This window comes from Phyllostomus discolor, chromosome 5, assembly GCF_004126475.2.
Source record: "Phyllostomus discolor isolate MPI-MPIP mPhyDis1 chromosome 5, mPhyDis1.pri.v3, whole genome shotgun sequence".
NCBI lineage: Eukaryota > Metazoa > Chordata > Mammalia > Chiroptera > Phyllostomidae > Phyllostomus > Phyllostomus discolor.
The window spans coordinates 154,434,366-154,453,075 of NC_040907.2; the positions used below are offsets into that span (position 1 = coordinate 154,434,366).

Genomic DNA, 18,710 nt, shown 5'->3' on the forward strand with positions numbered 1-18,710 from the left:
TCAGTTCAGTCTGTTGTTTTCTCATTTCTCTTAGAGTGAGATGACTGAATGAAAAGTCTGGGTTTGGCAATTTATTTAACTAGATACAATATCCAGCTTCCTTAGTAAGAAAGTAGAATTCTAAATAGTGAAAGGTCCTGTATCCCTTTGTCATGGCACCATGCCTAGGACAGATTGACCACGTGAAAGATAGAGCTGGTAACCCAGCATGTCATTTTCCTCACTGTTGAGCAAAATCTCTTTTTTTCACCTCTATTATACACTGCTATGCCTAATCATTCTCATTGATCTCTGCAGAGAGTTAGAGGCCCAGACTCGTAGAACTTTTCCTAAGGTCCTACTTTCTAGTGTTCTCTCTGGGCTGTCAATTTTTATCTCTAAAATAAGAAAAGTACACCAAATGATCTCTAATGTCCCTGAAGTCTCAAGATTCTTTGGGTTCATAATCCTGTCACAGTTTAGAAATACTTTCAGAGGGATTCTATTCTTATATGAATGTCATTGCAGTTTATTTGTAATGAAAATTTTGATGTTGGAATATTAAAGAATGTAATTTAAAAAAGAAAATATACTCACTATTTACTTCCATGCATGTTGAGGTAGTTTAACTTTTCAGTTTCTCTTTGTCTTGCTATTGGCCAGTAAGGGCAATTTTCAGATGAACCATGCTTCAAACTGGTTATATAATCTTATAATGGCCATTTAGTTCAAAGAAAATGATTCCAAGATTTTTGTATCTTATAAAATTTTTAATAATTCTTGAAAATGGATTAATATTGCCAGAGTTTCAAGTGAATGTGTTCTACTTTGATTTAAAAATTTTTACTCATTAAACTTACATTTCATATACTAATATATACATGAAGATGTATAAATACATTTCAGTTAAGCTTCACAACATTCCTGTGAGTTTGGCATGAGGATGTGGAATAGCAGTCCTCAATACCTATTCTTTCCAACTTCTGGTCAAGATGGCAGCATAGGTAAACATGGTATTCACCTTCTCCCACAACCACATCGAAATTACATCTAAACTACAGGACAACCATCATGCATAACCACCTGAAGTATGGCTGAATGGAAGTCCTACAACCAGGAAATTAAAGAAGAAGCCACATTGAGATTGTCAGGAGGGGCAGAGACATGGGACTGGCTGGTCCCATATCCATGGGTGGTGGATAAAAATTGGGAGGGATGTCTTGGCTGCAGAGGTCCCCTCTGAGGAGCAAGTGGTCCCAGACCCATACCAGGCTTCCTGGCCCAGGGTTCCAGTGCCAAAAGAGATATCCCTATAACTTCTGGCTGTAAAAACCAGCAAGGATTGAGGCTGAGGGAGACAGAGGGCTTCTGGAGTCCCAGGCAGTTAGTTCCTCCTGGAGGACCTGCACACAGACTTACTTACCTGCACAGACCTGCACACAGAGCTCCAGCTCTGGGACAGCAGCTTTAAAGGCACCTGGCATCGGGGCAAGACAAAAGTGCTGGTAGAAGCCATTGTTCCTTTGATGAGCCCTTCCTGCAACAGAGCCTGCAGGTGGGCACCATATCTGAGACTTCATCATCTTGGATTTCACTGTTCTCCCTAACCTGGTCATTCTCTGGGTCCCCATCTCACCTAAATTTTGGGCCCACCTAAGCTACTTCCAGTAGCTTTTCCATATGAATGGTCTGTCTTGGCTTATGCTTCAGATTTTCCTAAAATCTCTCAAACAAGCAGCAACTGGCTTTAGTGTGTTTCATACCTCTTGCTAAGCACTAGCAGCAGCTGGCCTTGGTTCACAACTTGTCCTTACCTGGACACCTCCAAGTCCAGCACAAGTAGCAGCCATATGCAGTTTGATTTGTAGCTCATGCCAGTGGCCCCAGGCAGAACACAGGCAATGGTTGGTCTTGGCTTGTACTTCCTGGGAGGCCCCAGAGCCAGAGGACCCAGTGGATAGCTTCAGGCCATACCAAGGCACCCCGGTCCAACCACCTCCATAAGCAACACACTCAAGGGGTAGACTCAGTGGGTACCAAAGCCTGGCTGAAGTAAGTCTTGCTGTATGGGATGGGCCTCTGCACAGGTGATTTTCCATGGTAGTTGGTGGTCACAGCCAGTCCTTGCAACTGATTGACCTGGGGGTAGGTCCCTCATATTGGCATGCCAACAGCAATCAAGACTCAACTATAATAGGAAGGTGTACACAGGCCACAGGGGGGTGCACTTGGAATAACCAGATTGAGTGATCAGGGAGGTTGTGCCATTGGACTCTACAGAACACTTACTACATAAGGCCACTGTAGCCTGGGAGACATAGCAGTCCTACCTAATACATAGAAACAGACACAGAGAGGCTGCCAAAATGCAGAGACAAAGAAACATGTCCCAGATGAAAGAACAGAACAAAACTCCAGAAAAAGAACTAAACAAAAGGGAGACAAGCAATATACTAGATGCAGAGTTCAAAACACTGGTTATAAGGATGCTCAATGAACTTATAGGAAGAGTAGGTGAACTTAGTGAGAACTTGAACAAAGAGATAGGAAACATAAAAACAGAGATAGAAAAAATGAACCAGTCAGAAATGAAAAATACATTAACTGAAATGTAGAATATATTATGGGGAATCAACAGTATAGTAGATGAAGCCAATGATCAAATCAGCAATTTGGAATGTAAGGAAGCAAAAAGCACCCAATCAGAACAGAAAAAAGAATTTAAAAATAATGAGAATAGTGTAAGGAAGCTCTGGGACAACTTCAGGTATACTCACATTTGTATCATGGGGGTGCTGGAAGGAGAAAAGAGAATAAGAAATTGCAAACCCATTTGAAAAAATAATGACAGAAAAGTTCCCTAATTTGCTGAAGGAAACAGACATACAAATTCAGGAAGTGCAGAGAGTCCTAAACAAGATGAGCTCAAAGAGACTTACACCAAAACACATCATAATTAAAACGCCAAAGGTTAAAGAGAATTTTAAAAGCAGCAAGAGAAATAAGTTAGTTACCTATATGGGAGCTCCCATAAGACTGTCAGCTGATTTCTCAACAGAAACTTTGCAGGCCAGAAGACATTGGCAAGAAATACTCAAAGTGATGGAAAGCAAGGACCTACAACCAAGATTATTGTACCCAGCAAAGCTATCATTTAGAATACAAGGACAGACATAGAGATTCCCAGACAAGAAAAAGCAAAAGAAGTTTATCACCACCAAACCAGTATTAAATGAAATGTAAAGGGTCTTCTTTGAGGAAAAGAAAGGAAAAAAATAAAAATATGAATAATAAAATGGCAATAAGTATATATATATATATCAACAATTGAATCTATAAAAACAAACAAACAAGCAGAAAAGAAACAGACTCATAGATACAGAGGACATTTTGACATTTGCTGGATGCGGGGAGGTTTAGGGGCAATGGGTGAAAAATGTGAAGGGATTAAGAAGTACAAATTGCCCTGACTGGTGTGGCTTAGTGGATTGAGTGCGGGCCTAGGAACCAAAGGGTCACTGGTTCAATTCCCAGTCAGGGCACATGCTTGGGTGGTTGGCCAGGTCCCCTGTTGGGGACACACAAGAGGCAACCACATATTGATGTTCCTCTCCCTTCCCTCCTCTCTCTCTAGAAATAAATAAATAAATAAAATCTTTTTAAAAAGAAGAAGTATAAATTGGTTACAGAATAGTTATGGAAATGTAAAGTAGAGCCTAGGGAATATAGTCAGTAATATTTTTTAAATTTTCATTTTAGAGAGAGGGGAGGGGAAGGAGAAAGAGAGGGACAGAAACATTGATATGTGAGAGAAATATCAACTGGTTGTCTTCCATATGCACCCTGACTGGGACTGAACCCACAACCCAGATGTGTGCCCTGACTGGGAATGGAACAGGCGACCTTTCAATTTGCGGAACAACACCCTACCAACTGAGCCACAATAGCAGGGCCTAATTAATAATATCTGATAACTATGTAAGGTGTCAGATAGATGTGAGATTTATCAGGATGATCACTTAGTAAGTTATTTAATGTCTAATCAATGGGGTGTACACCTGAAACTAATATAATAATGTATGTCAACTGTAATTGAAAAATAAAAACATGATTTCAAAAAGTACCTGCTGTTGCCCTGGCTGGTGCAGCTCAGTGAATTGAGTACCACCCTGCGAACTGAAATGTCTCTGGTTTGATTCCCAGGGCATATACCTGGGCTGCAGGCCAGGTCCCCATTTGGGGCATGCAAGAGGCAACCAAATCTTTTACACATTGATGTTTCTCTCTCTTTCTCCCTTCCTTCCTCTCTCTCTAAAAATGAATGCATAAAATCTGTTTTTTAAAAAGAATGACACTATTAAAAAACACTACTCTTTTTCATCTTCTGCTACTCTTTAAGAGGCAGCCCCTTTCATCTTTTTTAGCAGACTCTTGGTATTTACTTCTACATTTCTAATTAACAAGCTTATATTGCTACTTCTTGGTTTTTCAATTTTAAGCATGATGTTTCGGTCATTTGTTTTATCTCTGTGTTAATGTTTACAAGAATCAAGGTATCTTAGAACTGGATGAGACTTCAGATCCTCCAGTAACCCAAACTCAAAAAACATCACGGACCTAATAGGGAGCAGTGTGGACTGTTGCAAACTGGAAGGCTACACCCATTTAAAGTCATTCAATTCTGTTTTTAACTCCATGTATCAGACATTTGCAATATATGGACCGTATTTGGATCCTGATTCATACAAACATAAAACAAAAGTTTATGACAATTATAGAAATTGAATAGTTGCAAATTGAGCACTAACTAAAATTTTGATGCTAAAGCAATGTTACTCTTTTAGATGCAATGATAATGAGGGTATGGTCATGGTTAAAAAGATATGTACAGGATTAGCTACAAAATAAGATGGAAAAGGGAGGGGATAAAAAAACAAGATGAGCTTTGAGTTGCTAATTATTGAGAATGGGTTTGGGGTACATGGAAGTTCATTATACTAGCCTCTTTGCTTTTATATAATTTAGAAAATTTTTATAATAAATATTAAGAAATTATGTAGTTCAGAATCTGGTCATCTTAGCATAGGAAAATTAGAATGAGAAGGAAAGGAATCCAGAATAGGCTAGAACAAAGGCACTTCTATTACCTACATTGCTTGAAGATTGTCACCAGACTCTTAATGGTATATTCACTTAAACAGGTATTTATTTGGTTTCTTTTTAAAAAATTTCTTATTATATACATTCATTTGTCTAGTGTATTATGTTAAATATTCACTTGTGTACTCATTAAGTATTTATTTCTGTTTTTAAAATTTATTGAGAAAGAGAGAGAGAGAAGCATTGCTTTGTTGTTCCACTTATTTATGCATTTATTGTTGGCTTCTTGTAAGTGCCCTGACTGGAGATCAAACCAGTAACCTTGGTGTTTTGGAACAACTCTCCAACCAACTGAGCAACCCTGTCAGGGCCCAGCCTTGTCATTTTAGAGGAGAAGAAACTAAAGCACGGAGTGATTATGATTTGACCATGGTCACATAGCTTATTTGTAGGGAAAGCTAGAACTCAGGTCTCCTGATTCTGTATCCCTTGTTTCTTATGAGAAAATTGCCCAAGTGACTTAAATAAGAAAAAAGGATTATGGTTTTGCCTGGCAGTTTTCTGTTTCTTAACCTTAGCTCTTTGTTTTTAGAATACTGGCTAGAGGTTCAGCTTCTCTCTTTTTGTAAGGTGGTGATAGGGATAAAAGGTTCAGCCTTAAAGTGTGATGAAAATCCAGGCCTAGGGATGTTTGTATTTCTTAGAATGATAAGGAACTGCAGAGCTTAGGCAAGTTATAAGCATAAAACTTTAGATGAGGCAGGACTGGAGAAATGAACCCCTTGGTTCTCTTTGATCCACAAGTGAGATTTCACTCCCACTGAAAACTATTTCTGTGTGTGGACTTTAATTTTTTTTAATGTTTTTTTGGTTTTTGTTTTTTAACTCCAAAGCACTAAGCCAGTAGTGTAGATACACAGACTTGCCAACTGTGATGAATGTATTGCTAAGTAGCTGTGACAGAGCTTTGGTAAAATGCTTTGCTATAGAGCTGTGACTACATTTTGCTTCCAGGTCATGTTGGGAAGTAAGAATTTGGGCAGATTTTTTAAATATATGTTTTATTTACATGTTTAATTTAAAAGCCTAATAAACTTGAGCTGACTTTGAGAGAATTACTGCTGTACTGGCAAAGATGCACATAGTAAACATCAGTTGAAGGAAGAGGATTTATAGAAAGCACCAGAAGAAAGTAGAAAAAGTCTTGTAGATAGATGTTAATACTTTTTTCCCCATTCCAGCTTATTCTCCTATTTTTTACCTTCCTACCCTGCACCTGTTTGTTTATATATTTTCTAAGACCAGAGGCAGGAGGGAAGGAAATGATCTTACACAATTCCCTTCAGCAGAGAATTTGAGTTCTTTTAGACTTTAGTTCAATAACCCTTTGGAAGCACGCCCTGTTTTCCCAAAGAACCAGTCACTTGTCAAGTGTCACAGAACTCAGGCTTTTATGTATTTTTCTTCCTCTCAGGTGTCAAAAGTTATGCAAAATACCATTTTGAAATTGATACAGATACCTGGAATGGAAGAGTTGGAACTAGCAATTTTTAGAATACATTCTAGATATTGACTAGTAAAGATTTTGCCCTTACCTATGCCTAAGGACTGTTCTAGACTAGAAGATGGATAGATTCTGTACCTGAGTCTTCATTCTTATTTTTAAAAAAATAAATAGAAAATTAAAGCTATTGGCTATCTCTATATTTTAGGTGTAGATCCGGCCACACTATTTAGTACATTATATAATGGCATCAATTCTATTTTAGGAAAGTGTTTGTTTCTTAAGCTAGAATATATGTTCCTTGTATTTAGGGGCCGTGCCTTTTACGTCTTTCAGAGCTTAATAAATACTGACTTGTATATTTAGTAGGTATTTTGTTTGGCATGATTTTATTGGTTCTATTCAATATAGGACAAGATAATATTCTGTTTCAGGAACTTTACATATATTATCTCATTTAATCCTTCCAAGAATATTTCAACATAAAATGATCCTTATTTTATAGAAGAGGAAAGTCAGGTTTCAAGAAGTTAAGAATTTATGTAAGGTCTCAGTAAGTGGTGAACTGGGATTCTAAACCTAGGACTGTTTCACTGACGATAGCTCATGCTCTTACCTCCATGTCATGCTCCCCTTAGAACTTTGGAATCATTGCTAGAAGTCTTTTTATTTATTTATGTACTTATTTTTACAGAGAGGGGAAGGGAGGGAGAAAGACAGGGAGAAAAACATCAGTGTGTGGTTGCTTCTTGTGTACCCCCTACTGGGGGCCTGGCCTGCAACCCAGGCATATGCCTTGACTGGGAATTGAACCAGCACTCAGTCAACTGAGTTCTCAGGCCAGCACTCAGCCTACTGAGCCACACCAGCCAAGGCTAGAAGGCTAGAAGTCTTAACAAACTATTCTTAGCCTCCTTTTTGATAAACATGAAACTCATTTATTCTGTTGTTCCAAAAGATCCCTTCATGTTTAAATCAGCATTATAGACTTCTCTTCTGGGAGCCTAAGCTAATAGGGGGCATTATAGCATAGTAGTTAAGAGTATGGATTCTAGAGCCACACTCTAGAGCTGGGCTTAAATACTGTCCTCACCTTGGTGACCTTCAGTAGGTTACTTAATCTTTATGAACCTCAGCTGTCTTATCTATAAAATGAGAACATTATGGAATACTACTCATAGTATTCTATAAGAGAACAATAAGAAGGAATAAACTGTTGATACACATAAGAGCTTGGATGAATCTCAAAGCCATTATATCAAGTGAGTGACTTCATTATTTGGCATCTGGAAAGGCAAAACTATGGGGACAAGGAACATATTATGTTTGCCAGGGATTAGAGGTCGGGACAAGGTGTGCTACAAAAAAGGGCAATTGAGGGAATGCTTGAAGTGATGGGACTGTTCTGTATCCTCATTGAGGTGGTGGTTACATGACTTTATTTATATGTTAAAACTAATAGCAAAGTACACCAAAAAAAGAAGGAAGTCAATTTATTCTATGTTCACTTTAGAAAATAAATTAAGAGTAAAAAAATGGGGAAAATGGAGATAATAATAAAACCTTTATTATAAGATCATTGTGAAAATTATAAATAAGATAATGTATCTAAAGTGTTTATCACAGTACCTGATATGTAGTATATGACTAAATGATTGTTTTATTGTTATTTTTATCATTAAAAGTATGATACTAAATTTAGTGACATTCATTGAAGGGACGATGGAATAAACTGTCATACCATCTGCATGGGTACAGTTAGTATACAGTGAGGACAATGAGTAACCATGAGTCAGATGGAGTATGTGTTTTCACATGACTCAGCAAGGGACTTGAGGGCTTCTGGAAGGCAGGGGAAGATTAGGTCTGGTATTTCTGGAGTGTCTTGCAGCTGGCTTCTTTTCGGGCTGTGTGTACAGTTCCCTTGATATTATTCTTCAACAAAATAGCTTTGGTCTTGGAAGCCACAGCTCCTTTCTCTGGCTTCACATTCGATCTGAAATTTTGATTGAGCAAACTGATCAAAGAAAGAGCTGGAAGTGGTTCTCATACTTGGAAGATGGTAATTGGTTTGTATAATAGCTGTGGCTTCCAGAGCCATTTCCTCCCACCAGCCAGCCTCTGGAATAGACACTGACAGTAGCAGGGCAAGCATTATTCAAGAGCTAAAGAAAAAAAGTTAAAGTCAAAGGGGCATTGTAGTTGTACTACAGTGAAAAAGAGGCTCTAAAGTGAAACCTTGACCTTTCCATCATGTGTAAGTTGGTTGTCTTGTACAAGAGCTCAGAACTTGAATCAAAACAAGTTGAATTGATAGTAAAAAGCATTCTGACCTCACAATCCCTGCTACAGTAGTTACTTATTAGTCTTACTAGCACTTACTGGTCTGTGAAATATATTCATTTTAACTAATGGCACTGGAATTCAGGAAACAGGAAAAATGTTTGGGGTTCTTGGTATAGGACTTTGGTTTAGGAATGACTTACTTTTTTTTCCTAATTTCTTTACAGCACTGACACTAAGTTTCAAGCAAAGCTTTATCATTTGATTTGTTTCTTTCATAGCTTGTCTTTCTTATATATATGTGGCTAAGTCATTGATTGTTATAAGGAACATTATTTTTTTCTAGATTGTGAGGAGTCAATGCCAGTGTGACTAGTCTGTTGATTTGCTTTGTTTTGGGTTTTGGTTTTTAGTTCCTAGGAGTTATGGTGAGTGGTTAGTTAGAACAGTGGTTTAAAATATAAGAAGATTGGTAGTTTGTTTTTTTTTAAATTTATTTATTTATTTTTAAAAAATATTTTATTTATTTTTAGGGAGGGAAGGGACGGGGAGAGAGAGAGAGACAGAGACAGAGACAGAGACATCAATGTGTGGTTGCTGGGGGTTATGGCCTGCAACCCAGGAATGTACCCTAGCTGGGAATCGAACCTGGGACACTTTGGTTCCCAGCCCGTGCTCAATCCACTGAGCTACGCCAGCCAGGGCAGATCGGTAGTTTTAAAAATCATCATGGTAAGTTGCACATCTCTGAATATACTAAAAAAATTGAATTATATACTTTAAAGGGGTGAATTATATGGTATGTGAATTATATCTTAATAAAGTTGTTACCAAAAAAAATGCCATACCAAAAAAATCATTATACTGATCTGTGACCTCTTAATGGAAGGATTTGGACTGAGTACTTCTTAAAATGGTCCCTGGCTGGGTAGCTCAGTTGGTTAGAGCATCATCCCAATACGCCAAGGTTGCGGGTTCAATCTCCAGTCAGGGCATATACAAGAATCAACAAATGAATGCATAAATAAGTAGAACAACAAATTCATGTCACTCTGTCTCTCCCTCCCTCCTTCCCCCCCTCTCTTTCTCCCTTCCTCCCCCTTCCACTCTCTCTAAAAAAAATAATTAAAAAGGAACTTTTCAAAATGGGACTGTTTTCAAAATGGTTCTAAAGTCTTAATCAGTGTCCTGAGATCATCTCAAATGATGGATTATGGAATATTAAGTGACTTTTCTGAACAGCTCTTTCACTTTGTCTACTAAGGAAATAACCATTCCGGTAATGGTGGCACAGAAGTTGGTAATTTTGTAAGGGTCCAGGAGTATAAGGAACATCATTTAGACTCAAATAGTGATTCTCAACTGGGTGATTTTGCCTCCCAAGGGAAATCTGACAATATCTTGAGGCATTTTTGGTTGTCAACACTGGGGAGAGAGGTGTGCTACTGTTATATAACAGAGAGAGGTCAGGTGGAATGCTGCTGAACATCCTACAGCACACAGAATATTATCTGGCTCAAACTATTATTAGTGCCAAGGCTGAAAAACCCTGGTGTAAAATTTACACTTATGTTTTCTTCTAAGAGTTTAATAGTTTGAGCTCTTACATTTAATTTAGTTCTTTGACCCATTTTGAGTTAACTTTTGTATATGCGGTGAGGTAGGGGTCCAACTTCATTCTTTTGCATGTGGACATCTTGTAAAAAAGACTATCCTGTATTTATAGAATGGTCTTGGCACATTTGTCAAAATCAATTGAGCATAAATGACTGGTGTAAAATGACTTTGATATCTACCATATTTTTGCTAGAAAATCCTTCCTAAAGTCATAGATAATCTTGATGACTCTGTTATGCTTCAGCTATCTGAAGAGTAACCCAGGGTATTGCCATATAGGTGCTGCTATGCCTGAATGAGAACAGGTTAAGGGTTATGGTGTCTCTAAGCTTCCTCCTCTGATATATTCAGGCAACTCATACCGTGCAGCCACACGGTTCCCCAGGCTAAGGGGTAGCATTAAAATTGGGAAGAACCCTAATGATCATTTGACCTAATTCTCTATCAAGTACTCTGGATTCTGTCTAACATTTTTTTTAAAGATTTTATTCATTCATTTTTAGAGAGAGGAAGTGGGGAAGAAAGAGAGGGAGAGAAACATCAATGTGAGAGAGATACATCAATCGGTTGCCTATCACATGCCCCCAACTGGGGACCTGGCCTGCAACCCTGGCATGTGCCCTGGTTGGGAATTGAACCAGTGACCTTTCAGTTCTCAGGCCAGCACTCAGTCCACTGTGCCACACAAGCCAGGGCTGTCTAACATTGTTTATGACATATTTTAATATACAAGGCAAGTACCCTTTCAGTACCTAGCTGTTTCAAAAATTTTCTTAGCTATTCTTATCTGAATGTTTTTTGTTTTTTTTTAAATTTTTTAAAGATTTTATTCATTTATTTTTTTTTAGAGAGGGAAGGGAGGGAGAAAGAGAGAGAGAGAAACATCAATGTGCGGTTGCTGGGGGTTATGGCCTGCAACCCAGGAATGTACCCTGGCTGGGAATCGAACCTGGGACACTTTGGTTCCCAGTCCGTGCTCAATCCACTGAGCTACGCCAGCCAGGGCCTCTTATCTGAATGTTTTATATACATTATTTTATTTAATTCTGAGGCAAGCCTATGAGTTATGGTTATTAGAATCTCTGTTTTACGGATGTGGAGACTGAGGCTTAGAGAAGTTTATTTGCCATGGTTACACCAGAACTGGAATTTCAATATAGATCTTTTTGACTCCACAGCTGCTGCCTTTAGAGAGCATATAATGAAGTCTCCATCTTCACATAAAATTGAGTTCTTCTAATGGAAATAAAATAACTACAAAAACATATGCAAACAGAAAAATGGAATATGAGATTTAAGTTTAAGCCAATATATTCTAGGAGGGAAAATCTAAACTATATGTGAGTCATTAACCTTTTATAGGGAAAAGGAGTGTAGACCATTCTCTGAATACACTGGTTTCTGATTTGCTCTGTTGTTAAAGAGATCCTTACAATAGTGGGCTTTGTCCTACAGGATTTGAAAACAAAATTGTAGCATGCCAACACCTTAAGTACCCTGTGAGGTTCTGGTTGCAGCATCTGAGAGAAGTCTGAAAAATATTCAGAGAAGGGTAAAGTAAAATAAAAAAGGAACTTCTAAGTCTTAGAATATTAGAATTCTGGAACATAATCTTTAAAAAAAAATTATTGAGACTCTAACCAGCAGTTCTTTATTAGGACTCCTGCCCAGCTCACACAGGAGAATAGGATTGGTCAGGGAGCACTGAGAAATGGGCATAGAGCAAGGTGTGAGGCAGGCAGGTCCACCTTGCGAAGGACACCCTGGCCACTGTGGTAGGTGCAGGGTCCTGTCCAGGGAGGACACAGCTGTTGGTATCCTCAGGAGCAGCCAGCCCCTTGAACCTTTCATTTCCTCAAGAGCGCCTCCTTCGGGGCCCAGTAGGCCTTGTCCAGGCTGTCGTTGATGGTGATCAGGTCAAACAGGCTGAGCTCTTCCTGCTTTCCAAGTCTGCTGGGGCAGCGGCCAGCCACTTGGCCAGGCTCTTCTCTATCTTCATGTTCTGCTGCCACATCCTCTGCCCCTGGACTTGCAGTGAAGGTGGCTACACAAAGATGGGCCTCAGATCAGTCTTCTCTATGTTACATACAACCATGTTCCACTGCATTACCTCCCTGGTCACAAAGTAAAGTAGTAATCTTTGCTATTCTCCTTTTTGGGGCCTCAGGTCTTTTGTGGTGTGGGACACACTAAACCTGAAGATGCTGCTATGCTCTTGCAGGAGTCTCTTGAGAAGGGTACTCTCTTCCTAGCCCAAGATGGTCCACTCAGTATGATAGGCCTTCGTCCTGACATCCATTGCGGAGAAGTGTCAGGCTGCTTCCCCTCTCTGCCCCTCTGTATCCTTCAAGGTCCACAGTGGCATCCAACATGAAGTCCATATTACCAGCCTTTAATATGACATCCAATGGGGTGTGGCTAGCAGGTTCTGCAGCCTGCAGGAGTGAGGGGAGAGGCAGGCAGATCCAGTGCCACACCAGCCCACCTCTACTTGCAGGGCCGACATCTGTGTGGCCTGGAACAAAATCTTGATATTGGAATTAAGTATAAGAAAAAGTTTCTCCTTGTGTAGTTAGTTGTAAGTAAATTTATAAAATTTTATACAAGAGATTGATTTAAGAAAGATTGAAATCAGACATTCTGATCTGTGGTCTTGCAATGGGATTCAAGGACTTAATAGACACCCTGAAATTATATGTGAAATTGTGTGTATGAGGTCTGTCCAGAAAATATCCAGCCATGTGCTATGAAAAAATAGAGACATTTATTGAAGAAAGATACAAGATGCAAGAAACATGGTACATGTACATAGGACAATGATACCTCAGTCCCCTTCAAAGTAGGCACCTTGGGATCTCACACAGTTCTCCCAATTGCCATGAGCTGCCCCATTGTATTTTCCTGAATCTCATTGATGGTCTGAAATCTCTTCCCTTTGAAAGGTGATTTTAGTTTTGGGGAAAACCAGAAGTCACAATGCACCAAAACTAGGCTATAGGGGGTCTGAGTCACCTGGATGATTTGATGTTTTGCAAAAAAAAACTCTGCATGAGATATGATGCATGAGAGGGCACATTGTCGTGACGAAGCTGCCAATCACCAGTTGCCCATAGCTGCAGCCTTCTGAATCATCTGAGTAGTTTCCACAGAGGAATGTTCAAGCTTAACACAAAATTTGATGCAGATTTGTTGCTTTATTCACTTGGTCATTTTGAATGTGACAGCCACACAGCACACATGCTTGGTCAATGGTGTCTACCTCCCCCACTGACTAGTACAGTGAAGTTGTCATTGTTCACACATGCACTTTCCAGTTCACTCTCCTTGGCTGCCAGGTTACACTGATGTGCAGACTGTTCTTGTTATATTAACAATGGCTGGACTTTCTCTAGACAGACCTCGTATGCACACACACTTTTCTGGGGAGAAGATTCATGTTTCATCAGCATCTCAAAGGGATCATTACATTCTACATTTAAAAGCTCTGTGAACTTGGGCAAGTAACTTTACTTTTTTTGTGCTTCATTTACTTTCACCAGTAAAACAATGGAGCTATCCTGTCATCCTTAGTTTCTTCCCATCCCTGGTGTTAAGACTTCCTTTTCTTTATGAATTGGCATTCTTGGTTCCACATGCCTGAGAAAGTGTTAGCTTTAAACTCAGTTGCCTTAGTGAAATAGTATTAAGAGGTACCACTGCACTTCTAATTATGAATAGTATCTCTTTCCTAGCTTTAAAAGTTGAAGTCCTTTCAACCATGTTTCTCTTCTAAAGATTACTTCAATAGGTGTTTATTTAATGTCTTCTGTATGCCAGACACTTTTGGGTGCTTTGTGGAATACAAAGATAATCACATTTAATGAGTGTCATGTACTGTTCTGGACAGATAAAAAGGTCAGCATTCCTGCGGAAAGAATGGAGGTAGAACAATGCAAGGTGTGGGCAAAAGCAAGGAATTCAGTGGGAGTGAAGGGTAATAGGTATGTTGGATTCATGTTATAGAGAGCCTTAACTGCCAACAGAGGGAAAAGCCTTTAGGTATAATGAAAAGAGACCTAACTGGATATCTGAAGACTTGAAATAGAGATTGGCCTTTGTCATAATTATGTGTATAATCTTTTTTTTTAATCATTGTTCAAATACAGTTTTCTCCTTTTTACTCCCAATTCAGTCCCCCCTCCCACCCTCCCTACTACCCTCCCATTACCACCCTCCCCTTAGTTTATGACCATGTGTCCTTTAAGTTTGTTCCTGTGAACCCTTCCCACTGTCCCCTTAAATTCCCTCTACTCTCTTCTGTAGGCACTGTCAGCCTGGCCTCTATTTCAGTGTCTTTGGTTATATTTTGCTTGTTTCTTTGTTTTGTCATTTAGGTTCCTGTTAAAGGTGAGATCATATGGTATTTGTCTTTCACTGCCTGGCTTGTTTCGCTAAGCATAATGTTTTCCAGCTCCATCCACGCTGTTGCAAAGGGTAGGAGCTCCTTCTTTCTTTCTGCTGCATAGAATTCCATTGTGTAAATGTACCATGGTTTTTTGATCCATTCAATGACTGATGGGCATCTTGGTTGCTTCCAGCATCTAGCTATTGTAAATTGTGCTGCTATGAACATTGGGATGCATAGGTTCTTTTGAATTGGTGTTTTAGTATTCTTAGGATAGAGTCCCAGCAGTGGAATTGTTGGGTCAAAAGGCAGATCCATTTTTAGTTTTCTGAGGAAGTTCCATACTGCTTTCCATAGTGGTTGTACCAGTCTGCAGTCCCACCAGCAGTGCACTAGGGTCCCCTTTTCTCCACAACCTCTCCAACACTTGTTGTCTGTTGCTTTGTTTATGATGGCCATTGTAACTGGTGTGAAGTGGTATCTCATTGTGGTTTTAATTTGCATCTCTCTGATAGCTAGCGATATTAAGCATCTTTTCACGTGTCTCTGGATCCTCTGTATGTCCTCCTCGGAGAAGTGTCTGTTCAAGTCCTTTGCCCACTTTTTAATTGGGTTGCTTGTCTTCTTAGAGTGGAGTCGTGTAAGTTCTTTATATATTTTGGAGATTAAACCCTTGTCTGAGGGTATCATTGGCAAATATGTTTTCCCATACAGTTGGTTCTCTTTTAATTTTGATACTGTTTTCTGTAGCTGTGCAGAAGCTTTTAATTTTGATGAGGTCCCATTTGTTTATTCTTTCCTTTATGTCCCTTGCTCTAGGGGACAATAATTATGTGTGTAATCTTGAGTAAATGACTTAACCTCTCTCTTGACTTGAATTTCAATACATACACTCACAAAATTCACTAAAAAATACCATGCATATCCAGAAATCAAAGGCATTTTTGTATACCAACAATTAAACAGCAGAAGCAGAAAGCAAGAAAAAAAAAATCCCATTTGATATAGCAAAAAGAAAAATAAAATACCTGGGAATAAACCTAACCAAGGAGGTAAAAGACCTGTATGCAGAAAGGTACACAACACTGAAGAAAGAAATCAAGGAAGACACAAACAAATGGAAATATATACCGTGTTCATGGATCAGAAGAATTAATATCATCAAAATGTCCATGCTACCCAAAGCAATTTACAGATTCAATGCAATACCTATTAAAGTACCAATGGCATATTTCACAGACATAAAACAAACACTTTAAAAATGTATGTGAAACCATAAATGACCCGGAACAGCTGCTGCAATTTTGAGAAAGAAGAGCAAAGTAGGAGGGATCACAATACCTTATACCAAACTGTATTACAAGGCCACTGTAATCAAAACAGCCTGGTACTGGCATAAAAACAGGCACATGGACCAGTGAAACAGAACAGAGAGCCCAGAAATAAACCTAAGTCTCCATGGTCAATTAATATTCGACAAAGGGGGCAGCAACATAAAATGGAATAAAAATAGCCTCTTCAACAAATGGTGTTGGGAGAACTGGACAGCTACGTGCAAAAAAATGAAACTCGAGCACTAACTTACACCATACACAAAAATAAATTCAAGGTGGATAAAAGATTTAAATATAAGTTGTGACACCATTAGAGTCCTAGAGGAGAACATAGGCAGGAAAATCTCAGATATTTCATGCAGCAACATTTTTACTGATATGTCCCCTAGAGCGAGGGACATAAAGGAAAGAATAAACAAATGGGATCTCATCAAAATAAAAAGCTTTTGCATGACTAAAGAAAACAGTATTAAAATAAAAAGAGAACCAACCATATGGGAAAACATATTTGCTAATGATACCCTCAGACAAGGGTTTAATCTCCAAAATATATAAAGAACTTACACAACTCCACTCTAAGAAGACAAGCAACCCAATTAAAAAAAAAAATGGGCAAAGGACTTGAACAGACACTTCTCCGAGGAGGACATACAGAGGATCCAGAGACACGTGAAAAGATGCTTAATATCGCTAGCTATCAGAGAGATGCAAATTAAAACCACAATGAGATACCACTTCACACCAGTTACAATGGCCATCATAAACAAAGCAACAGACAACAAGTGTTGGAGAGGTTGTGAAGAAAAGGGAACCTTAGTGCACTGTTGGTGGGATTGCAGACTGGTACAACCACTATGGAAAACAGTATGGAATTTTCTCAGAAAACTAAAAATGGATCTACCTTTTGACCCAACAATTCCACTGCTGGGATTATATCCTAAGAACCCTGAAGCACTAATCTGAAAGAACCTGTGCACCCCAATGTTCATAGCAGCACAATTTACAATAGCCAAGTGCTGGAAGCAACCTAGGTGCCCATTAGTAAATGAATGGATCAAAAAACTATGGTACATTTACACAATGGAATTCTATGCAGCAGAAAGAAAGAAGGGGCTTCTACCCTTTGCGACAGTGTGGATGGAACTGGAAAGCATTATGCTAAGCAAATAAGCCAGGTGGTGAAAGACAAATACCATATGATCTCACCTTTAACAGGAACCTAAACAACAAAACAAACAAACAAGCAAAATATAACCAAAGACACTGAAATAGAGTACAGGCTGACAGTGTCCAGAGGAGAGAGGGGAGGGAATTTCAGGGGAATTTCAGGGGAAAAGGGGAAGGGTTTACAGGAACAAGTATAAAGGACTCATGGACAAAAACTAGGAGGGGTGGAAATGGGAGGAAGGTGGGGAGGGCTTGGTTGGTGGGCTGGGATGGGAAGTAAAAGATAGAAAACTATACTTAAACAACAATTAAAATAAAAATTTAAAAAAATGGTCGATGATAAAAGCACTCCTTTTGTTAAAAAAAAAATACCATGCTACCTCATGATATTTTTCTAAAATTCTATTATTCTTTTTAATTCAGTTAGAAGTGGGAAATAATTGAAGGTTTTTGAGCATGGTAATTTTTATCAGCAGAATTATTGCTGCTTCACTACTTGGAGGCTCCTGTTAATGCTGTTTCTTCCACTGTTGTGTGACTGCTCTGGAGGTACTGTCACTTTAGATAATTCTTCATGTGGTCAAGGAGGTGGCTATCATTATCATTATTAGTTTATATTATCAAGAACATAGGAATTACCTGGTGTTTGTTCTTGAATTAGATCTGAGGCTAGTCTTGTTTCCTCATGTTATCAGTCACTGACCTGAGAGCTCGACCAAATGTCTAGAGTTTGGGCAGCAGGTAAGTGCTGACATTTTGATGGCCACATCATATTTCAGGGATCTATGAGAAGGCCTATAATGACCATGGAAAGCCAGCCAAGAATCTCCTTGCCATGGACAAATGGGAGTAGTTACTAAATTTAGCTGACATTAAGCTGCAAATTATTTGAAAGGTGGAAAAGGATTCTATTCAGAGGCTATCTAGAATTTCCATTTACTAATCAGGCCTGTGTGGTGTAGGGACTTTCATCCCAGGAAAAGTATTGCTTTCTCTCTTCCTCTTTCCCCACATTTTGTCCCTGTTATATTGGGAAGATGATTTGTAGCTCTTATTGGGACCTGGCACTTTAGTGCTTCCTGCTATTCTTAGATGCCAAGGGCCTCAGGATGATAGAATCAGAAGTTGGAACTGCTGGTTAAAAATTGGAATATGAGCTTATTTGGATTCGAGTTTTATCCAGAGAATGATAGAGATATGTATGAAATACAGTACACTCCTGATTTTTGAGAGGAATGTTTCTAGCAATATTCACAAATCACCAAAGTTGGCAAACAAACAAAAAATCTCTGTAAGAACTTATATCATCAATAAGGGCAGGTTTTTCCAACAGAAAGTTGGA

At 38.9% G+C, this 18,710-nt stretch overlaps 1 protein-coding gene and 1 pseudogene across 13 annotated transcripts in view; one reads left to right on the forward strand and one right to left on the reverse strand.

The window, feature by feature from the left end:
• GBF1 (golgi brefeldin A resistant guanine nucleotide exchange factor 1) overlaps nt 1-18,710 on the forward strand; it is a 127,783-nt gene that overhangs the window by 45,126 nt on the left and 63,947 nt on the right. The gene's annotated exons all lie outside the window — the stretch shown is intronic.
• Nucleotides 12,003-12,857, reverse strand: LOC114496187 (annotated as a pseudogene).